The sequence below is a fragment of the Pteropus vampyrus genome, unplaced genomic scaffold (assembly GCF_000151845.1).
Source record: "Pteropus vampyrus isolate Shadow unplaced genomic scaffold, Pvam_2.0 Scaffold76, whole genome shotgun sequence".
In the NCBI taxonomy this organism is placed as follows: Eukaryota; Metazoa; Chordata; class Mammalia; order Chiroptera; family Pteropodidae; genus Pteropus; species Pteropus vampyrus.
The window spans coordinates 4,217,528-4,243,367 of NW_011888857.1; positions in this window are offsets into that span (position 1 = coordinate 4,217,528).

Here is a 25,840-nt window from a genome sequence, read left to right on the forward strand (position 1 = left end):
GACACAAGACACAGTAAGCAGAGACTATTTAGCACTGGGGCCAATACCTCAAGAGCTTCTAAAAGCATCCCTGCTTCAGCACACAAAACTAATTGTGCTTATTCAAAACTGCAGATAATGGCGTGATAGGTTTTAAAAAGCTGTCCACTAAACATGCTCAAAATTTAAAATAAAAAGATTTACTTCCTAGTAAGACAGACTTGCTATCTGCAAGTTAACTATCTAGAAAAATATTCCAAAGCATATCCATTTACTCAATAATTGTTAAGGTACATACCATCTGTCAGATACTAAAACTTATGATAAAGTAGCCAGGAAAAGCTTTACTAGGAAAGTGACTTTTGAGTAAAGATATGGAAATGAAGGGGCTAGCTAGCTCTTTTGATGTTTAGGTAGCATCATCCTAGGAAGAAGGAAAAGTAAATATCCCAAAGTAGGAGCACGTCTGGCTTTTTTGAAGATCAGTAAGACCAGTGGAGCAGAGTGGGAGAGGAGGAGGCAGTCAGAGCGGGGATGGTGGGGGGAAATAAATCAGGTAAGTAGGGTCTTGACAGTTATAGGAACTTTGGAATTTGGCTTTTACTCTGCATTAGATAATCTGAATTGATGTATTTATAAGATCACCCTGGCTGCTTAACGAGAACAGACTACCAAAGGGCAAAGGCAAAAGCAGAGACACCAATTAGGAAGCTAGCTCAATAATCTAGGCAAAAAATGATGAAGCTTGGACCAGAGCGCAGGCAATGGGACTGATGAGAAGTGGTTGGAAAATATATATGTAAAAGCAAACAGGATTTGATGACAGATTGGATGTGTAATCCGAGTGAAAGAGATGAGTCAAGGATGACACCACAGTGTTTTGCCCAAGCAGTGAAAGAATGATGGAATGATGGACATCAAGACAAATCCCAAAGATCTGTAGTATGAGAGACAGCAACCTTCACAATCTCCAGCTCTTCTCTCACCATTTTTCTTGAGCTCTGATTTCAGTTCTCTGAATTCATCAATACTCTCCTTTGCTTGCAGGCCTCCACACATGGCGTTCCTTCTTCCTGCAACACTTCTTAGCCCCCTCCCTTAATTCCCTGAAAGAGAGGACTGATCCTCAGCATGTGGTTGGTAGTGTTCAAAGAATAATTGAATGAATATCTAAATGTTCCAAGTAACTGAGGTTTTCCTCTCAGATATCCTGGTTCTGGATAGAAGTGTGGCCAAGCCTGTGAGGGAAGTCAGGAGAAGAGGTACAAGTTGTTCCAGCAGTGCCTATGTCACAATCACTGAGGGATCTGGGTGGAGTTGAGACTACAGTGCTGTATTCAGATCTCCTTATCAAGGCCAAAGTGCTCTTCCCTCAGTTATTGGGAATATTGGCTGAGTCCCTCACTGGAAATGGTCTCAGCCATGGGGAGCTATATTATCCAAGGTGATGCTCTCAGGGAACAGCCTGTGTCCATTGACAGTTGGCGTGAGGATACAAGGACCTGGCTCCTGTGACTCAATTTGAGACAACTCTGAAGCGCTTTCTCAGCAATAGAGCCGCTCATAGGATGGCTGAGGCTGAGGCACCAGCTGATGGGTCAGCTTTCCCCTCTACCCCACGCTGTCTTCCTCATTTCCCTACAAGGGTATGTCCTAATAAAACTCCATGCACCTCCCCATCATCTCAAAGTCTGCTTCCCTAGAACTCCATCTAAGACAGGACACATCTTTCCAAACTATAGCTCCGTGGTGGACTTTAGCAAGTTGATTCTTTTGTGTATCTCATGGGCTCAGGGAACCAGGGTGGCCGCAGGAGGTGAGACAGCTGTGAGGCTGAGGCCCTGACAATTGAAAAGGTTCATTAGTGAAACTATGCAGTATAATTTCATAGAAGATTATTCTATCTGGAGGCTAACAGATGGCTCTGAAGCCAAATTCGGGACTCTAATTCAACAGAGAGATTCTGCTGATGTCACCAGCACTTGAGCTATGTGTTCCAGTGTGGGCTTTTTAAGGGTTTTGGTTGTCTTTTTTTTTTTTCCTTCCACAAACAGTCATAGAGCCTCGAGAGTTAATTCAGCCTTGTAGTCACTCCAAGGCCATCTGTTGTTCAAATTAAAATACATATTTTTAACTTTAACCTTTCAATCTCTAAAGTTTTAAACCTTTGCAATAGAAACAGTCACTTTGCAACAGCTTTTCAGCTTCCTGATTCAGTGACATCAATGAAAGGGTAATGTCAGTTTTGGGGACGTCAGTAAGGAACGTTGGCAGGGCTGACATCAGTAGAGGGACATGGAGAATTTACCAGGCTATTTTCTGTTCTTGCATGACATGGTAACGTGCTATGCTCTCGTTAACTGAAGGTAATATTGAAACTCTGAATAGATTTCATGAAGGATAATTTAGGAATTCACATTTATTCTGAGACATTAATAAATAAAGACGGATCTAGAAAGACTGCAGAATTTAGGCTCTTTTGTTAGTTCTATTAATCTATGCCAACAAATTAATAGAACTAGTGTAGAAGCCAGAATAAAATATAACCAAAATGTTAATTTCTTTGTGTTTTTTTCTTATTTAAAAAATCATGCATGTTTGTTGTAGAAAATGTGGAAAATGCAGAAAACTAGAAAGATACTCATAACCTGCTGCCTAGAAATAAATGCTCTTTAACATCTTGGTGTGTTGCATTCATATTTTAAAAGATAATTTAAATATCTCCTGAATGCAGAGATATTCTGTATTAAGAGGGAGGGAGAGTCATTACTGATATTTAAAGATGCTATGCTAATCCAACTGAAAGGGGCATATATCTTGATCCTATTTTATCTTATCTCTTCCCACTAAAATTCATGATTTCTTTTTGTGCTATTCCATCTACCTTCCCTGTGAGAAATGAATAAATTTGCTACCCCTATTTGAAACTACACAAATTAAAATGGTAAATTACCGTTCTTAGTTCAATTTTATTCAACAACTCTTTTTATTTATAATAGGTACTATTGCTCTGCACTGTGCTTGGAAGTATAAGAAGGTGGGATAGGGAAATGTAAATATGCAAACCACACAGTTCTCGATTCTAGAAACTCATATGTGTTCATTTGTGCAAAAACATTTATTGAACACCTACTATATGCCAGGCAGTGGCAATGCAGTAAAGAATAATAAGGACAACATTCCTACCTTCATGGGGCTAACTTATTTTCTACTGTAGTAAGCAAATATATATATACATATATATATGTATATATATACACATACATATATATACATATATATACATACATACATATATACATATATACATATATATGTGTATATATACATATATACATACATACATATATACATATATACATATATATGTGTATATATACATATATACATACATACATATATACACATATATGTATATATGTGTGTGTATATATGTGTGTGTATATATATACACACACACACATATATATAAATGAATGAGATTCATTGTGTATATATATACACACACACATATATATATAAATGAATGAGATTATTTCAGGTGGTATATATTAATCATGTTTTTTTAATTTTTGTCTCATAAATTTTTTATTTAAAAAAATTATTTTTATTGTGGCATATTTGACATTAATATTGTATTAGTTTCAGGTGTATAATGTAATGATTTGATATTTGTATATATAGTTGACCTTTGAACAATATGGGTTTGAACTGGCATGGGTTCACTTCTACACAGGACCATTTATATGCAGATTTTTAAATGAATACAGTAAACATATTTTCTCTTCCTTATAATTTTCTTATCTCTAGCTTACTCTATTATAAGAATACTGTATATAATACCTATAATATACAATATATGTGTTAATCAACTGTTTATGTTATTGGCGCAGTCAACAGTAGGCTATTAGTAGTTAAGTTTTGGAGGAGTCAAAAGTTATAAATGAATTTTCAACTGAACAGGGGCATGATACCACTAACCCCTGCATTGTTCAAGGATTAACTGTATTGCAAAATGATCACCACAAGTCTAGTTAATATCCATCACCATACGTAGTTACACATCTTTGTTGTGATGAGAATATGAAGCTCGACTCTCTTAGCAACTTTCAAATATGCAATATAGTATTGTTAACTGTGGCAGTCACCGTGCTGCACATTACATCTCGTGACATATTTATTCATAACTAGAAATTAGTACGTAATCATATGATGTTTAAACTTCAACTGCCCTTCCAAGGGCTAACCGATTCTTAGGGATAGCAAAGGGCTCAACCTGGAGCACGCCTTTCATATGCAAACAAACCAATCTTGAGTCTATACTCGCCCTGCTATCCCCCTTATCCAACTCTAACACACCATCTCAATATTTCTCCTGTCCTAAATCATCCCAAGGCCAGGTACCAGGTAACTAGAGACCACTCGTATAGCCCAAAGTCCACCAGAATTATTCAAACTAGACAATCCTAAGCTATTTGCTCTGCCCTGCCTTGCCCTTCCCAAAGAAACCTCAATAAAGTCTCTGGCCTGGGCTTTCCCCTCACTCTTGCTTCTGAACTCTTGACCAAAAATGAATGCTTCACCTATGACTCTATGTGGGATGGTGTTCCCCCTTCTCACAGAAAATGTAAGTACATTCTTATTTCAATAGCATTGACCTCTCCATGTTGTTACTCAGTCACCTCCATAAGCTAAAATCATTGAGACACAGCGGTAAGTGCTATGAAGGCAATACAACAGGAGTGTTACAGAAAAAACTTCAGCGAGGTGTGCTACTTCAGGGTAGTAATAAGGAAATGCTTCGCTAAGAAGCTGGCAATTTGGCTGAGACCTGTAAAATGGAAGGAGGCAGCCATGCAAAGAATGTTTTAAGCAGAAGTAATAGCAAGTGCAAATATCCTGAGGCAAGGCAAGCTTTGCTTGTCCAATGAACAGGAAAGCCTTGAAGGCTGGAGCAGAGTGAGCTTGAGCAGAGTGAGACAGGAAGAGGTAGGAGAGGTAAGTGGGGCAGAGTTCATGGAGGCCTTGGAATAGGGTGTGCTAGATACACATGCAAATAGGCATTACAATATTTTTTATTGTGAACAGTGAATAATATTTGCACTTCTCTCAGAGTCTTAAGAAATACAATACTGATGAACCCAAAAGTCTGGATCTCTGGTGTAATTCCAGGAACCATGGCACAGCAGTGAGAGTGACACTTATGGGTGGATGCATTTGGTTGCACCCCTTAAATAATGCTCTGGCCTTTCTCTTATATTTCCTATAAAGAGAGTCTTTGTGAGTTGAAGCAGGACTTGAGTAAAATTATAAATGTTACAATGTGCATAAAAAGGGCAAGAACTAAGCCCAAGGTGCATATCCCTATGTGGGTGGAGGTTGCGGGAAGGAGCAGTTTTCCTTGATAAAGTTCTTGTTGAAGCTCAGCTTACCAACTGCTGGCTTCAGAGCCTACACATGAATCATGGTTCACAAGCTGGGCCTCACATCCTGATTCGAATAACAACTAGGTGGCTTAGTCCTCACAGCTTTTTTAAGTCAGACACCAGAAGACATATCCACTTTTGGTTTGGTTGACATAATTGTGTTTTCATTTAACAGCTAAGTCCATAAGAATATTTCATTTCTAAGTTCAGAAAAAAGACTCCCAGTGTTATAGGGAAAATTTTTATTTTAATTCCCCTTTTCCCACAACACAAAATATTCTCTTTTGAGCAAAGCTTGGGTTGCAGCTTTATTCAGATAAAAGGGTATGGGTGGAGAAGTTTCTTTAACAATAATAATATCTGTCAAGTGGCTATACAGTTTTTTGAACTGTATTTTATTATTATTATTTGTTGTTATTATTATTATTATTACAACTCTGTTTTGTAGCTGCTTTTATTTTCCCCACTTTATAGATGAGGAAACTGGAGTTCAGAGAGTTTAAACAAGTATGTGGACCCAGACACTTGGTGGACCCTGCTTTTAGCCTGTGTTTCCCACGACAGTCTCCCAGGGTCCCATTTAACCATCTGTAGTACACGAGCAGGCCTAGCCCACCTTACACAGTTATTGTTAGGAACGGAAGCTACAAATCAGGTTTGCAAAGGACTCTACAGATGGCAGTTTTAAAATAGAAAAATAAAAGGCCACACATTGGGCTGCACCCCCTCATTGACAGGCCTCACCTCAGAAGCAAAGCAATGAATTTCCTAGTGCCGAAATGGGCAAGAACCTGCATCCTGTAAATATCACTCTGCAGCAGCTCCTGGTGAGTTTCCCTTTTTATAGAACTGGCACACATTTCAAAGTAAAGGACTTTCCCATTTAGCAGAGAAAGAAGCACTCTTAAAAGTGTTTATGCAAAAACCTATACCTCTAATATAACATATTCTATAATATAGTCTCTCTATAATATGTTCTCTCCATTATATTCTCTCCATAATATATTCTATGTATAATTTAGTCTATGCATAATATATTCTCTGTATTATATATTCCCTATAGAATACATTCCATATATTTCCCTAAGAAAATAGTAGTGCTAACAATCCATTAAATACTTAATTTTGTATGTTTATAATTATCCCACACCATATTACAAAAAAGATATGAGGTATCAAAATATATAAATAATTTAATATTATACAAAAGATTATAAATAAGTTTTTACATAATGCAAAGAAAACTAAAGGCAGAAAAGTAAAATAGAAAGAGTCAGGTTATGTTACCTGACATAGATGCCTTAAAGCCTTTTATCTTTACTAGAATTCATGTGCATTGTCCCATTTGCTCCTTATCACAGCCCTAGGAAGTAAAAAGGATGGGCATTATTAACCCAATCTTACAGATGAGAAAACTAAGGTATGAAGAGTTTAAATGATCCTAAGTAAAAATAAGCTGGGACCAACTCTGAGGTTTCCTAACTTCTAGCCCATCATTCAGTGAATTCTAGCACCCAGAGTACCAGGGTAGGAGGGACCCAGGAAAAGCAGGGATGGTCCACTGGACTCTTTTCTGAAATGTCATCAATCGGGTTCAAATCCCTATGCTGCTTGCATGGCACTCAGCACTCCTGCTGAAGCAGCTGGCATCCTCCACTACTCCACCTCACCCCCACTGAGTCTCATTTAGACTTGGCTTCTTGAATAACATCATCATTCTATGCACGTGTCAATAAATCAACCAATCTGGTTTTCAGGTACCTTAGGAGCTAATTCTTACATTTAAGATTAGACGTATGTATGTTAAGGCAAATCATGAACCAAGGGTAATAATTATAGAGAATAATGGTTTTTGGTCTCAATAAAATAAAGGCCCTTCTAACGACAAGGCTGCTAAACCTAGAGTGGGTTGTGCAGAGAAGGGGAGGCATGGGTGGATGGTGAGCCGCCACCTCTACAGCAGCTCCTGCCCAGGCTCGGTCAAAGACAGACTGGGCAAGGGTCCCCTTGGCTTCCACTGGTTGGATTAGATGCCTCTACCCTACCCGCAATTCTTCCAGATTCTAAGGGATTCTAATGGGATCTGCACTGATGTGCCTCCCTGTCCCTGCCTCACTCCTTCCAGGCAATATTTTCACAAGAGCCTTATGGAGTTAACACCCTCAAAAGAAAGAATGCATGCAGAAGTCCCCAAGCCTGCTGGGGTCATGGGGACTTATGCCACCCTTTAATTATACCATGGAGAAGTCATCAACCTCATATAACCTTGCCTCCTGGGACAGCCTGGCTTTCTCTATAGGTTTTTCGCAAAGCTTCTCTTTTTAGGTGGTGTTTACAGGTTTTCCCTAAAATCACTGAATGGTATCTTTATTTGTAAAAGTTTAAAAGCATTCCGCAGTAAATTTGAATATCAGGAAATGTTTGAGCGTTAAAGCAGCCTTACTTACACTTTAGTCTCCTCTGATCTCACCGGGTTGTCCCCACCAAGCTACATCAGTGAGGCCGGACTGCAAAGGAGAGGAGAACGGAAAGAGCAATTTCTCAGCCTGTGCGCCTTCCTTAGGGGTGCCCAATTCCATGTTTTTAAGGTAGTATATGCTGACGACACTACTACTAAAATTACCATGAAAAGCTGGAAGAAGCAGACTGAATGCAGAATCATAAAACACATAGACCAGACTGCCAGAGGTTGACCCAGCTTTTATGTCCCACATCACTCACCCTCCATACTCACTCACCCCCAGAATAGATGCCAGTGTGACTTGTGTCTAAAATACATGTGGTAAGCGTCTCCTTTCTGCCAAGTTTGGGCTGGGCAGTGTCTTTAAGGAGCTTCTGGTCTTGCTGAGGGTATAAAATGTGAATGTACTTATTTATGTTGTACCCTGATCACAAAAGGATTAAAGGCAGTTTATCTATAAAGAGCAAGCATAATAATAATGAAATAAGGCTAATATAAAAATGCAAAACATACATGAATAAACAAAATGTGGCATTACATTCAATGAAATATTATTAAGCCTTAAGAAGGAAAAAAATTCTGGCACATGCTACAACATGGATGAACCTTGAGGACATCATACTGAGTGAAATAAGCCAGACACTAAAGGACAAATATTGTACGATTTTACAATATGAGGTACCTAGAGTAGTCAGATTCGTAGGGACAGAAAGTAAAATGATGGCTGCCACAGGCTGAAGAAAGGGAGAAGTGGGAGTTATTATTTAATGGGGGCCAAAGTTTCAGTTGGGAAGATAAAAACATTCTGGAGATGGATAGTGGTGATGGTTGTACAATACTTTGAATGAAAATGCCACTGAACTGTACACTTCAAAATGGTTAAAATGGTGAATTTTATATCATGTATATTTTACCATAATAAAAGAAAAAGACAGTGGACTTCAAAGACTTAGTATAAAAAAAACTCATTAGCATTTTTAAAACATTGATTGCAAGTTGAAATGATAATATTTTGTATACAGCGGGTTAAATAAAACATTTAAAAAAATTTTTAAATGCACACCACAGATGAAGAATCATAAAATCAAATACTTTCAGGAGGCCAGAAGGTAGCATACACATATGAAGTGACAACTTGTATTTACAACAGGGAGTGGGTGTTTTTGTGGCAACCAAGAGACTGTGCCTAGCCCGAAGGCACTCAGATTATATTTTTAAGAACCCCAACTAATCAAATAAAACATGTCTTCGGCCTCAATTACCTAGAGGCAACAGTTAGTGACATCGACATAGAATGCTACCTAATTGCTAAAAAGATATCACAAATTTGGCTTAAGCTCTCTAGCAACCAGGGTGAAAAGACAAAATATCCAGTTATAGAGTTCACAGGGTGATGAGATAAAAACCAAGTAGTTATTCAGAAGCACACGTGCCATTGATACCGAGATAGGAAAGAAATTTCTCCTGACAGTCTCATAGAAAGAACATTGAAATGTAATAAGCAACATCCTTAGAGGTTGGAACAAGTCCCATGGGAATTTTCTCATCCCATTTTCATCAAGGCCCATTATTTCATAGAACAGTGTCACAAACACAACTCTGCCAGAGGTCAGTGGTCCAGTGAGAGGAAAAATAGTGCTGAGTGAACAATAGAGATGAGTGCTCTTGGCATTCAAAGGAAGGCGACCTTGCTGAGGGGTCACTGATCAGGAAAAACTCTCTAAAGGCTGTGGGGCAGCAGCTGGAGCTCTGGGAAAAGTAGGATTTAGATTCCTGCCTGGCAGGTAGTGGATACTCTAGGAATGAATGTTGCATAAATGAGTGGGTAGAAAAGAAAACATACAGGCATTTCATGGCCAAAGGCGTAGAGAGGGTATTCTGGAGAGCAATCTGGTTGGAGGATATTAGTCAGGACTTTACTGATGACAAGTGATAAAAATATAACTTGACCCTAATTTGGCAAAAATGGAAATGTATTGAAAGCATATTGGAGCGTCTCACATCTCTCTTTTCTGCACCTTTGCTTTGTCTCCTCCACATCAGACTGACCTTCTCCAAATATCAGGAAACATGATCATAAAGAGTTTCTCATAGTTTTTGCCACAGAAATAGACAGATTGTTATTATTTAGTTTCTGATAAAAAATGTTTTAAATCCCAGGAAGGGATAAGAAAGAGCCCAGCTAGGTTCAGGTACCCACCCCCAAGTAAATCAACTCTGGCCTGGATGTCAAGGCCTTCTAGTTGCCAGGCTTGAATCTGAACCTATCTCTCAGGGACAGCATCATATAATAACAAACATGGCAGCCTATAGAACCATGTGGTTTAGGGGAGGATTGCTAAGCAAAAGACATGATAATTTCTACATTTTAGGAAGTAATTATAATTGTCTTTGGAAAATTTGGGATTTTGAATGTCAGGTGTAAGACATAAGACATCTTTACTGACTTTCAAACAAACAGTTAAAGCAACAGGACTCTTCCTCAAACAAAACTTAACTTGGGAACACCAACATAACGAGCATGGAGCTGCTGATTTGAGAGGAAGTAAGGGGCCAAAATCCAGCCTCTTGGTCTATTCAAATTCCATTTCCCAACAACCAATGAGTCACCCCATTCATTCATTCATTTTACAAATATTTACCGGACACTTATTCTGCCCCAGGCATTGTACTAGACACTGGAAAGACAATGGCTGAATAAAACTAAACACAATCTCTAAAGCATACTATACATGGTCCTTCAAATGCTGTTTGAAACCCACTATTCTGGGCAATTTTGTGGGAGTAGGGAGAAGGAGAAAAAGGGGATCGTCATAGAAGAATGACATAATTAAAGGGATGCTTTAGAAATATTGACCTGATGGTTTTAGGTGTAGTCAACTTGATTTGGTGAAGACTGGTTGTTGACTAATTGGGAGACTATTGCAATCACCAAAACATGAAATGCTGAGTCTAAACTAGAGAAAAAGCAGAGGAAATGAAAAAAGAAGTGTGGGTATACGAAGTAAAATGTAAGAAAAATTAATGAGTCGTGGTGACAACCTCTTAATGAATCTGGCTAGTGTCTATTAATGCATGATATTAAAATAATCCTATATACATTTATAGGAACAAGGTACCTCCCCCACACACTTTTCTCACTCAATCAAATGTGCAATATATTCCAATCTCCATCACTGCACTCATGTATTTATTATTCATGCATTCTTGACAGTCCATTTCGGTCCCATGCTTTCAGCACCTTGCCCACTCACACTTATTTCTCATGGTTCCAAGTCCAACAATCTTCTGACAGACAGCAGCCTCTGCCATTCCTTATGCCCTCTTTGTATTCAACTGTAATCAATATTAAATTCCTGAAGATTTACAGTTCAGCTAATATCAAATACTCCTTTAGCCAAGACATTGTTCTCTAGTTTCTTTGGAATTTATTTTGTGATGTATGAAAAAAATTTTAATATTCCTTTTGCATGTTTTAAGTTCATGTATAGTTCAGTGTGTAATTATATGAGATAAGGTTCATTTTTCTGGCTGCCTTTGTGATGTCTCAGAATATTTTTGAAGCATCTTTGGGTTGAAGATGCTTGCATAATTGCTCCCTTATATATTCCCTTTGCAATTTAGATTTTTCTGAGAATTTTATGAGATTACCTCTAGAAAGGTCCTATCAGTCATTTCTCTAAGTCAGTTATCAAGACCCCACTTGCATTTCACAGATGAGGAAACTGAATCCTAGAGAAGTTAAGAGACTGTATCCTGGACTTCTTAATTGTACCAATATGTCCTTTCTCCACTAGAAGATGATACAAGAAAAGGTAGGCACATGTACATTTTTGTAATCACCATAAGAATAAGAGTAATTTTTATTGGTCACTGAAGCCCTGATCACAGGGGGCAAAGGTTTAAACTTAATTCCTGTTGGAGAGCCTCTTTTTTGTGTGCATTAGAGTTTTGTGTGCTTGTTCATATATACATATTAGAAGTCAACAAATAAGGAGATAACCTGTAGGTAATGAGAGCTGGGGGAGAAAGAAGTTATATATAAGGAAAATGGGGATGTAAGAATAAACCCTGTGATTTTGGACTGAAATCAGAAGTATTGGTACAGACTCATGAGTTTTAATATATATATATATATATATATATATATATATATATATATATATATTCACAGTTAAATACAGAAATATAGATATATGTATATACACAGGTTCAGACACACATATATTTTTTTTCCTAGCTCTACTTGCCGAGAGGGCCCAGTAATCATGAAAATACTCAGTGCTCAGCTCCTGGTTTCTAAGTACCATCTTCCAATGAAGGGAACTCCTAGAAGAAGTGGTTGATTTGAAAGCAGGGGCGGGGTAAACACAAGATGACCTTGGAACTTTCTGTGGTGACAGAAAGCAAGAAAATGCTGAAAGTTCGATGGGAGCAAGTTGAAGTAAACATGTCGAAGGCAGTCTGAAGGAGCTCCCAGTGGCCAAAGCTGGAACAACTTGAACAAAAAATAAATAATGACACTATTAGACTTTAATCCATAGAATAAAATAAACATCCATGTGCCCATACCGATATAATAAATTATCAAATAATAAATGGGGGGATGTGATAGCTCTTTTTCACAATAGATTCCAATTGATAACCATAGAAGAGAGAAATATAGAATCATTAATAGACAAACATCACAGTAATTGTTGCAGGAAAGATACCCTGACGGATCCTAAAATTTCTAGGCACAGGTTTGAGGAGAAATATGATTTGCATAATACAAAAGTATCTCTCTCAAAATACTATATCAATTATAAAGGGAAAGGTAATAACTTTACAATGAAGAAACTGGTCAGACACCAACTTAACCAAGTGATCAAAGTAAAAATATCGCCATCAAAGACATATCAACCTCAGGAATCACTTGATATGATACATTGAGAAAGATACAAGAGCATTTTTGTAGTATTCTTGCACAAATGCACATCTTCCATCTAACCATGAAAAAGTATCAGAAAAATCCAAATTGAGTGACATTCTACAAAGTACTTATCAAAAGTACTTATTAAAAGTGTCAACGTAAGAAAAGACAAGGAAAGACTGAGGTACTGTTATGGATTAGAAAAGATTCATGAAAAATAACAACTAAATAAAACGTGATAGCCCTTAGGATCCTAGTACAAACAAAGACATTAGTGGGGAAAATGGTGATATTCAAATAAGGTCTGCAATTTAGTTGCCAATATTGTACCAATGATCATATCCTGTTCTTGATCACTGTACTATGGTTATGTGAGAAGTTTGTGTTAAGGGATATGGGGTGAAGGGTTTAAGGAAACGCTGTATTATTTTTGTAATTATTCTCTAAGTTTAAAATTGGTTTAAAATAAAAAATTTTAAAAAACCCATGGGAAGTTGAGGAGGCCTTTGGATCATGTGGTGTTAGGAATCCCCAGTGGGGCAGGAGTCCCAGTGTTTGAATGCTTTGGCCTCATATGCCTCTGTCCATACACAGAGCTTCAGCCTGGGCCTGCCACAGCATTGAAGAAAGTTACTTCAACTCTAGTGGTGAGGATGAACTCATCACTGATCTCTAGTGCTCTCATTTACCATTCTGCTTCCTCATTGACTTTGAATCATAATAAGAACCTCATAGTCTGCTATTAATTCATAATGAATGACCATCTGACTTGAGCTGAAATTTCATCATAGAAAGATTTTATTAAGGAAATGTGACAAATAAGACATGTTTAGCCTGTTTTTTTTTCTTTTTTCAAGTAAAAACAAAACATGCAGTACAACATTATTTAAAATAACCAGTGTATGGGAAAATATTAGTGTCCAAAACTAGGTGGTTAGTTAATTCCTTATGTTACATTTATATATTAAAATGCCAAAGAGCAATTATAAATAATTTGGTAGACTGTTCAATGATATTGCATATCGTGTTCCCCAAAAGTTAAAGAAATAAATTAAAAATAGCATGTGGATATATGTGTGTATATATACATATATATATCCAATTAATATACTTATAGAGATTAAAAGAGAGAAAATTTGGGAAAATAGTCTCTAAAAGGTTAACAAGAGTTACCACTAACTGGTGAAATTATCAGTAATTTTCCCTCTTTTTTTTGTTTTCTGCATTTTCTAAATTTCCACAATGAATGTACATTCATTTCTAATTTATAAAAACGTTATTTTAAAAATAAAGCAAGGAGACTTCCAATTTTAAGATGGTGGAGTAAAGACATCTATGTCCCTTCTCTTCCCCAAAGTCACCCTGCAATGACAAACAGAAGGAAAACAGAAATGCGAGCTCCACTTTGACAAAACTAGGAAACAACTGGAAATCTGAACCATGACATGTGAGGAAGGGGCTGCTCAATGCAGAGACATCCAGGGACACCGTTGGGAAGACAATGCCAGGACCCTCCTAAAACTGCAGAGCTCAGGTACAACCTGCAGAGCACTGGTTCCCCTAAGAAATGGGAGACCCTAAGGAGAAAAGCCACTAATTCCTTGTTTAAACAATGATAATTGGACATGCAGGCTTGTGATGGAAGCTTCTTTGGTCCTCATTTGTCACCTCAGAGAAGTGGGGAAGCTGAGACTGAAAGCAGAACCACGCAAACATGACCTCTTAATGGGAAGCATCTATTGGTGAGATGCGACAAGATGGAGAAGACCTTGAAATGCCAGCTGTCACCTTTTGTTAGCAGTGAAAACTAAAGGCAAAAGCAATTCTCTCACACACCCACATATCCACACGCATGCAAGCCTACGTTATAAGAAGCTTCATTACTGTACCAGTTAATATTAAGCTCAGCTATATAATAGAACGAATAAAAAATTTTAACATGATAGATGATTATTTCTCTCTCATTTAAAGAAATTTCAAAAATAGGAGTTGTATGCAGCTTCATGGTGTCATCTGGATCCTAACTTTCTGCTCTGCTTCCCTCTGTACCTGGCTGCCATCTTTAAGGTTACCTCGAGCTTCTGGAGCTCCAGTCATTACAAACATATTCCAGGGCTTCAGGGATAAGAAAGAAGCCTCATTCCCCTCCCACTTTTAAGATCTTCAAGCCCTCAACACTTTTGCTTTACTTATTGTTAGAGTTTAGACATATGGACATAATCAGCTATAAAGAAAACTGGGAATTTTAAGGTTTTAGCTGGGTACAATGACAATGAATAGAATCTGGTTTCTGTTATTATAGAGGTAGAAATAAATGGACATTGGAGAATGCGATCAGTAATCTCTGCTTCACCTATGAACTGAAAAGAATTCTCTACAGCTCAGAAATATGACCTTGTTCTGTCTCGATAACTTCTTGAAAATATCTAGTCCAGAAAGAACTTATCTCATTCAAAGACATGTAGCAATTAAAAAGGAATCAAGATGCAAACTATATAAAATTATTATAGGAAAAAGAAGGAAAGAAATAGAAAAAAACAATGGCAGATGAAGAACATGAGGGGGGAAAAATGTTACCACGAGGTAAATAAAGTTATGATCAAGTATGTTGCTGTATACCCCAAGAATTTAATAAGACTTTTAACAATCTCAAAGTAGAACACACGAGTCAGGGAAGGAATGAATAGATATTACTGAGAATACTGTAAGGTATCAAAAAGACAGGACTGAAAAAAGTAAGCAAATAGAAATAAATATGAAAAAACAGTGCTATAGAAGCCAGTCAAAGTCAAATGAAAATGTGCATACCTGATATCCTTTATTATAATTGAGGACTTTGTTATAGGTGTTCAATTCTGTATATAATCAAGATAGAATTCAACAAATTAAAAAGAATCAAATGGACAGTGTTCTAAGAAAATTAATGTAAAACAATTGACTCCAAGATATAGACTAGAAGTTTCTAGATTTCAAAGATAATGAAAGAATTCTTTGGGCATCCAGGCAAAAAGCCCAAGTCATTATTAATGTGGGTAAAGGAAGGGTGGGTGGGAACCAAGCTAACCTCTGACATCCCCCAGCATCATTTACTATTAGAAGATAAAGAAGCAGAGCCTACAAATGTCTTGCAGTCCAAGGATTTTAAAACTAGCTAAAAAAATCAGAAAACTTTTTCAGTAAAGGACCAGGTAGTAAATATCTTCTGCTATGTAGGTTGTACAATCTCTGCTGCGGTTCTGCTATTGTGGCTGAAAACAGTCATAGACAATATGTAAATGAATGAGTGTGACTACGTTCCAATAAAACTACTTACAAATACAGGCAGCCACCCAGATTTGGCCCATAGGCCATAGTTTGCTGACCCCTGAGCTCAACTATCAGTTGAGCATAAAGGCAAAAGAAAAATATTTTTGAAGTTGTGAGACCCTCAGGAATATAATCCACATAATCTAAAGTGTTAGAAGACAAACTTCAGTGAACAAAAAGATAAATGAATAAATTGAAGCAAAAGTACTGGCAAGAAATAAAAAGCTAAAATATGCTCTACTACCTGGAGAATGAAAAAAGAGACATACCTTCCGGCTCCTTTGGCAGCAAGTACCTTAGAAGCCCCATGACGTGAAAGGATAATTCAAGAAACCAAGACATCTGTTGGAAGCCATAAAAATTATGATCGGTTCTAAATAAAGAAAGTGATGTCACATTCACAGAGCCCTTTTAAAAACATCTCGAAATTCACAGGGATATTTGGCTTGTTAACCCACAGTGACAGCTGAAGAGGACCTTGATTTTCTCAGATGTAAAATGAAGGAATTGAATTACTTTAGAGGTTCTCAGTCCTGACTGCTCATTAAAATCACCTGGGGCATTTCTTTTTAACGTGCCTAAGGTGAGTCCCATCTCAAAGCACTTAAATCAGAATTTCCGGAAATAGGAAAGACAAAACTATTTTTTCAGTTCCCCAAATATGTATCTGTGATGGAGAACTACTGGGTTAGATGGCGTTTAAGCTAATGTCAATTCAGATAGTCTACATTTATAAATTTATATACAAAGAATTATCTTTCTAAACTTGGAAATTTAGAAATTGCTACATAAAAGAGGCTAAATTACTTAGTCAATTTTAAATGTGTCTTTCTGTAATGGAACCTTAAATTATAGTCCACACTGGTCCAAGTTACAGAGGCTTCTCAAGAGAACCTAAAGACCTCATGCCATCCTAATGTTAAAAGCTAGTAATTACTCGTGAATAAAGAAAGAAGTGCATTAAGTCCTTTTGACAATGCAATCAAGTCCTTATTATAGAAAGAAAAGTGTCCCTCTCAAGTAGGTTGTAAATTGTCAAATGTTTCTTATTTTTGTCTTAGAATGGTGTTTGTCTGCTTTTAAAGAACAATTTAGTAAGTCTGGCCTTTAATCTATTTCTTGAGTCACTCATTTTCAAAAATTAGCCAAGTCAAAGCAAGATTTAAGCTCATCAAGAAAAAGAAATGAATCTCAGTAGAAAAAAAAAAATTCCTAGAGAAATGAGATAATCACTAATGATTAGGGTGACAATAGTTCCCATTTGCCTGGGGCAATCTTATATGTACCTGTTATTCCAGAGTAATTATTAATAGTGCTTCTCTTCTCTCCCCAACATTTCCATGTAGTGTTGGCAATACATTTTTATGGTAACTCTACCATTGATATTAACAATAGTAAATGAGACACACGTCTTCATTAGAGCAGATGCGAAGACCCATGATTGCAAACATATTAATGAATACTGTCCCCTCACAAGAGGGGGCCGACTCTATAACAGAAGTATGCGACTGGGAATCAGTCTTAGTCTGTAGTGTGGGAGCTGGAGCTAAGTTATATAGTCAGATCACAATTAGTATTTTCATAAGAGGATGACAAGAAATATTTAAAGGTAAATTCTAGAAAACCAAACTGGAATTGTTGAGAATGGGATAGGAAGAGTTAGGTTGGGAATCAGAAGGGATTTGCTAAGATGCTGAGAGAAAAGCAGGTTCAAGGACCAGGGTCCCAGGGACCAAATCTGAACAGGAACAATAAAGGGAGCGAGAAGTCCCAGACAGGGAGGGTTTGGTATAGGACAGTTTTGCCATGGAACTTCCTACTCTTTTCTCCAGCTTTTACAAACCTAGTCTCACTACCAAGGTGTCTTAAAGCACCAAGTTTTTGGAATTTAAGTAGAGGTGGAATTTGTACACACACACACACACACACACACACACACACACAAGTCTATCCCTGTAGAAGTTTCTTTAATTTAAACTGTTTATTTATTTTAAAAAATTTTTTCAAATTAAGAAGACTAGATTTCAAATGGTTTTCTAAGATAATTATCATGAACTCATGTTATTTGATCTAAGACTTTCATGCATTAAATAAAAAATTAGGGTCTGCAGGAAACACAAAGGTTGTCAGATAACTCAAATCAATCCTGTCAGTCAGTGGAGTGACATGTCATTGTCATGTCTCCTTCATATCCAAGAAGGAATATGTGATAGCACTCTGAAAATGAAGTACAACATTTACTTATTCAACAAATATTTATTCAGCATCTACTATGTGCATGACACTATGCCTACCTGGTAAATGATGGGAGTTTGAGAAGACGTGGAAATTTAACTACAACAGCAATAAATATTGGGTAATTAGAAAGCATCTCATGGGAATCTTTGAACTATTTATTCTGAGAATAGTTTATTGCTTATGGCTCCTATAGAAATGGGGGAAGAGGGTGGACTTAACCACCAAGTTAGTAGCCCATGACCCCATAGAGGCAGAGGGAAATGCCTTAGCTCTTACCTTACCATATGCTGGCTCCAGACCCTCAAAAAACTCAGCTTTATTTCTTACGCCATCCCTTCTCCCTTCCAATAAATTCCTATTTTGCTTAAGCTAATTTAAGTGAATTTCTCTTAGTTGCAAATAAAGAATCTTGACTAAAACAGATAACAAAAGTAAATTTGATATTTTAATGTAAGAAAGTAACGATAACTCATAGATATTTCTGACTTTTCGTAGAATTCATGTCAAGAATAGGGCAACCAAAGTGAATATCTTCTTGAAAAGATATGGATCAACTATAAAATGAAGGGAGAAAGCCCAAGGATAAATAAGGTAGATTAGTGTAAATTCTTAAACTTGACACTGGAAGCATAGTGAAGACCGTTTGAGTGAGGATAAAATGAGAGAGAAACAGAATTGATAAGTTATGGAAGTATGCTACAGCTTGTTTAATCAGATGGAAGTTACAGATAATTAATGCCTTTCTAAAATACACTAGCAACCCTGAGTTTACATAATTACATACTGATACTCCTAAACTTACTTTTATATGTTGAATTTGGACATTCATCCACGAGCTTTCAAACAAACATTTTAAGCTATCCCTAGGTGGCAACACCTGTTAGTTGGCTAAAACAGCTTAGTTTCAGCAATGTACCCACCTTTGCTCTTACTGCAATGTCTGTTCAATTATTTGAGTATTCTATTACACTTTTATGGTTATTTTCTAAAATGTGTGGGGAATAGAAAGATTAGTATCAATACTATTAATAAGTAATCTATTTCTCATCAGCTTACTACAATTCAAATCAAGACTGAAGTCATTAGTCCTGTAAAAATAGTGGATTCATTGCCATCAGTTGAGCTCATTGGGATTAAGCTGTTGAGTTGATGCTTAGTTGTAAAAAAAAAAAAAAAAAAAAAAAAAGAATATGAAAGAAAATACATAAAATATCAGAACTACCATCAGCTTTTTTTCTAAAAGATGTGGCATAGTTAAGGATTTTTTATTATTCTGGAAACAAAGTCCTCAATTATAATACCAAGTTTGCTATTTAATATCTGTGTACCTTATTTCCTGCACAGGGAACTTTCATGGGCTAAAATAATACGCTGCCTCTATGACAAAAATGGCACAGAGGCAAGCTATATGTGGATGGGAAATCTCAACTCTCTTGCTATCTACTAGAAGTCTTTTATGGCTCAAAGTAAACTGGTTAAAATTGTTTTACTTACTTTATTGACAATATCATCTCTGAAATTACAGAAGCTACAGCAAAGAGAATGCTATTTTGGACCAACTTCTCTCTAGCAAGAAATAAATGAATGGTTACTCTGTCATCTTGGAATTTGTAATAAGGAAAAAAAATATAGGGCAGAGGCTGATGTGTGCTAAAGATTTTTTAAAGACAGATGTCAAAAGCTTCAAAGGAAAAGAAGGAGTTATAGCATGAAGGTAAGAGCTCAGACTACAGACTCAAGAAAAATATAGGTTTGAACCATAGGTATGCCACTTACTAATTGTTTGACATTGAGCAAGTCATTTAACCTCTCTAAATCTCAGTCCTCCTTTGCTAAGTGAGAAAGTGAGGAAGAGCATAAGATGCCTGGGAAAATTATTTAACTTCTCTAAGCTTGTCAAAACAAAAACAAAAACAAAACAGGAATAGTAATTTTACATACCATGTAAATTTGAAAGAATTAACTAAGAAAATTCATATAAAATATCTAGGGCTGTGTTTGGTAAATACTAAGCATTTTTAGAAATGCATGCACATGTAGATTATATACATATTTTATGAATTCTAAAATTCTAAGAAGTGAGAGATTCACAAAAGAGACTAGTCTAGCTAGCTTAGATTTAAAATTAATAGAAGATAGAATAAAGGAGGATATGACTAAGAATGAACACCAAAGGCTACCACAAACCTCTAAAAATAGCATTTTAAAGGACAGTGCTCAGAAAGAAACGAAGTTATATCTCTAAAGACAAAACTTCTTTGGCTACATTTTGTAAGAAGAAGATGAGGAACAGAATACATGTACTCTTTGGGGACTATTATGTAAAGATATCAGATGAAAAAGAAAAGTCACAGCTATGTAGTTTCTGTTTGAGGTCCACAGTCCCAGCAAGAAGAATGGTCCTCAACTGGAAGGGAAGAGGAGGCCAGGCAAAAAGAGTATATGCCAAAAATGAGTGAGAAAAGAGAGAGGAAAGACAGAGTTACTCCTGTACATGGATTCAAGTCTCCAGATCCATAGATTAGGTGATGTCTCAGCTTTTTCCAAGATCACAAACGCAATTGCTTGACAGAAAAAGATTTGTTATAGCAATGAAGATCGGAAATTATTCCAACAATAACAACAAAAAACATTGATATGGAGATAGAGGTATGCTCATTTAAATAAATTTGCCATCCAAATCTTTATAGATTTTATTGGGCTTTGTAAATCATTCATAATTTACTTTGATGCATTCTTGTGTAGAATATTTAATTATTTAACCCAAATAAGGTGCTACTAAAGCCAGTTGACCATTAATAGATATCATCCATTGTAAAAATTTTCTTCATCCTTCTGAATACTGACAGGTAGATCAATGAAACTAATTTTTTAAATTAAATTTATTGGGGTAACATTGGTTAATAACATTATATAAATTCCAGGTATACCATTTTATAATATAACATCTGTATATTCTGTTGTGTGCTCCCAACCCAAAGTCCAGTCTTAATCATCCAACAGATATTTGAGCATTTATTCTGTGCTAAATGAACTGCAAATCTAAAGGTGATCCCTTCTTACTATATATTGAGGAACACAACTGTGTGAGCAGGCTGAAGTTCAAAACATAGTTTGAAATGCCAAACGTATATAATGAGCAAATTGCTACAGGAACATAAAAAGAGGAAATAATAATTCTGAGTAAAGAGATCAAAGAAGGGGAAGGATTGTAGAAAGGGGAGAATGAAGAGATCTTAATGTATTAGTTTTCTATGCTGCATAACAAATTAATATAAGCTTAGTCACTTAAAGCAACATACATTTATTATATTGCAGTTCTGTAGGTCATGGGTCTCGGCATAGCTTGTTGGGTCTCTGCTCAAGGTTTCATAAGGCTATAGTCAAGGTGTCAGTTGGGCTATGTTCTTATCTGGAGGTATGACTGAGGAAGAATGTACTTCTGAGATCATTTGGATTGTCAGCAGTTTATATGACTGAATTCCTTATTTCTGTGGCAGCTGTCAGCAGGGAACACCTCTCAGTTACTAGTGGGCACTCTCAGACTCTTGCCACATGCTCCTTCCTCTCATAACACTGCAGCTTACTTCTTCAAGGCCAGCCAGGGAATTTCAGCCAGCTGGAGAAGCTGGGCTCAAGGAAGGCTAAAGATCTTGTTATGCCAGGCCCACTGACGAAAATCTCATTTCAATCAACTCAGAATCAACTGATTAGAGACCTTAATTACATCTGCAAAATCCCTTTACCTTAGTCATATAATGTAACCTAATCACTAGAATGACAGCCACCATATTCACAGGTCTACCCACACTCAAGGGCAAGAGGTTCTACAGGAAGTGTTACATGAGGGGGTAGGAGTCTTAAGGACTGTCTTAGAATTGTGCCTCACTCAAAGTTTTTAGCCTGAGTAATTAAAAGCATAATCATTAACCGAGATATGACACACAAGAAAAAAAGAGGTTTAATGAGAAAGATCATCAATCTTGCTTGGAATTGCTCATCTCGAGGTATCAATGGTACATTCATTTGTCCTAGACCAACTGCATCAGTTTGTTTCAATGATATCTAATGTTTTATTAAATGACGTGGACAAGAGGGGTTTTTTATATCTCAGAGTGATTCTATCATAAAGTACACAATTTTTTAAAATGTTGCAAATGGTCATGAACTTGAGAAACAATTAGCAAGCTGATGATATTTTACATTCATGTCTTCTTCTTTTAATCCCAGCACCCAGTCACAGTGATTTTTTTTTTAATTGAGTTGTTTTGATAAATGCTCCTTTCAGGCTCTGTTATTTCTGAGAAATAGCCAAACATCTTTTTTCCTCCATGAATGTTTATCTTAAAATGTATCCAGTAATAGCTGAATGAGTTGTTAAGTAAGTAGATAAATGAAATACCCAAAATAACAAGAAAATATTAGGATTAGTACTAATATAAATTAGAATAGATAATCTAAACTCTCATTTTAAACTATCTGAATTATCCCATGGCTTTGGGGTTAATGCAGATCGCATGCTCCCTGACACACAGTGAAATCCAGAATATTACTGCTTGGCACAGCACAAAAAAAAAAAAAAAAAAAAAAACATTTCTAGGTGCCTAATGCCAAGCCCTATGCTAGAACTTTCACATATGCTATCTTGCTTCATTCTAACAACGCTGAAATAAGGATAATACCAGCCTCATTTTTTAGTAGATAAGGCAATTGAGGCTGAGAACTTAAATTTTCACTGAAGCTAGGAAGTGGGAATAGCCAGATTTCAGACCCAAATTTATCTTATTTTTCAGGACTTATTCTTTCCACTATTAATCTTTCTTCAGTTCTCAGATTAGTTGCACCTTCCTCAAAGAAGCCTTCCCCTACCACCCTCTGGAACTTTCAAGTCTACAATGTTTGCATGTTCCCATCACCATGTTTTCCCATAACAACAAATTAATGTCCTAGTGCTTAAGTTCTATAACTGCACAGCCAGGATCCACATTTCACAGGCTACAATTCAAATTCCAGCTTTACTCTTGCTAAGTGTATGAACTTGCAAAATTGACTAAACCTCAAGCTTTTCACCAGTAAAATAGGAATAATATTAGTACCTGGCTCAAGGGATAGTTGAGAGAATAACCTAATGAACATAAATCCCTATTATTGTTATCATTATCATAAGAAGATACTATGCTACTCACTACACTAAGTCACAATTGCCTGTTTATTTTCTTATATTCCACACTGGATGACAAAATCATTCCTGGGACAGAGCCAGTATCTTGTTTGCTGTGATTTCCCTAGAGCCTAGCACAGTGTCTGTCTGGCACATGGTGGAAACTGCTGAGGGAAAGAGAGAGGAAAGGAGGGAAACAGGAAGGAAGGAGGGAAAGAAGAGGGAAGGAAGGGAGGGAGGGAGGGAGGGAGGGGAGAAAGGAAAAAAGACATGAGACTTCTCATTTTATAGGTGTTCTTGCTTTTCCTTGACACAGCCTTAGTAAGGGTATGAACTCCATGTCTATTGCAGCATTATCCACAATAGCCAAGATATGAAAACAACCTAAGTGTCAATCCAAGGATGAATGGATAAAGAAAATGTGATTGTGTGTGTGTGTGTGTGTGTGTGTGTGTGTAACATACAATAGAATATGATTCAGCCCTGAGAAAGAAGGGAATCCTGCCATTTGGAAAAACATAAATGAAACTTCAGAGCATTATGCTAAGTGAAATAACTCTGACACAGAAAGGCAAATACTGTGTTATCACTTATATGTGGAATCTAAAAAGGCTGAAATCAGAAACATGGACTAGAGCAGTGGTTACCAGGAGCTGGGGGTGCGGGGAGGGGAGATATTGGTGAAAAGGTGCAAACTTCCAGTTATTAGATGGATGAGTTCTGGGGATCTAATGCACAGCATGGCAATTATAGGTAATGACAACGTATTACATACTTGAAAGTTGCTAAGAGAGTAGATCTTAAATGTTCTCACTACAAAAAAATAAATGGTAATTACGTGAGGCGATGGAGGTGTTAGCTCCCCTTATAGTGGTAATCATTTTGCAGTATATAAGTGTAACAAATCAACATGTTGTACACCTTAAACTTACACAATGTTATATTTCGATCATATCTAAATAAAGTGGAAAAAAATAAAAGCATGAGAATATATGCAGATGAAAATAAGCTACTACTTCTCTTGAATTATTTTAAGGATCAAAAGCTTCAGAAAGTGATGTTTATTATGACATTTAATGCTAAGTATGATCTGGGAATCCTAATAGTTAAATTGTGCGTGGAGGCGTCCAAAGCCCAAGCAGTCTCTGAACAAGTGAACATTCTCTCTCCTCAGGAGAAAGATCTCCACCTTCACCCTTACCACCTGAGGGTAATATGCTAAATGTGAAGGACCTCCCTGTAGCTTTAAAGCCACCCATAGGACAGTAGCCAATTCCTAGATACCAGTACTTCTGTTAAAAGAAAAAAAAAGCCCCAGGCTTCCACTGTTGTTATTGTTGTTGTTTAATATCAAATAATCAAAAATTTAAATTAAGACATGATTGACATATAATATGGTATAAGTTTAAGATGTGTTAATTTGATACATTTATATATTGCAGCATGAATACCACCATTAGCTAGCACCTCCATCGCTTCACATGACTCTTCCTTTTTTGTGGTGAGAACATTTAAGGTCTAGTCTCTTAGCAACCTTCCAGTATATAATACAGTCTTGCTGACCATAATCACTATGCTGCGCATTAGATCTCCAGAACTTATTCATCTTCTAACCGCAAATTTGTACTCTTGACCAACATCTCCCCATATCCCCCACACACCAGCCCCTGGTAACTACCATTCTACTCTCTGTTTTACATGCTCAACTTCCTACTATTCCATCCAATTCTATTTTGTCACCTTCGGCTCCTAGCAGGTCAGTGTCTGTTTTTATTCTTCTGGTGGAAAGAGCGCATTTGGATTTGACTGTTCTTATGACTTGTACCTATTTGAAGCCCTGTATGCAAATGAGAACAAAATATCCAAACAAGTGTATTTAATTAATTAATATATGATTAACCAGTTTGGTAATAAAACAGGATTCTTTGTATTTTTCACATTTCTTACAATAAAGCCAAAATAATAGTTAAAAATGCAAATTAAGCAGAAGTAATGACAGGAAATAGAGATAAATATAAAGACAAACAGCTCTATTCATTTGTGATGCAAAAATCCATTATTAGGAGCAAATCTCCTCGGACAGCCTTGTGGATGCTGCATAATTCACCAGCCCAACTGTACTTAGGAAGTGATGGTTAAATATTGAAAATCTGATTGGAAGACAGAGGTGGCTTCCTGCTCTTTCCTGTAATTGCCTTGTCTGATTTTTCTCATGAACAATGTATCACTGGAATTTTTGACTATGATAGAGTGCACCCTCCTGAGAGCTCTGCCCTGAAGGCTAGGACTCCAACTCCACAGGAATTATCTGATGGGGGACTTCATATATCTCCTCTGCACCTGTCATCCCTTCTTCC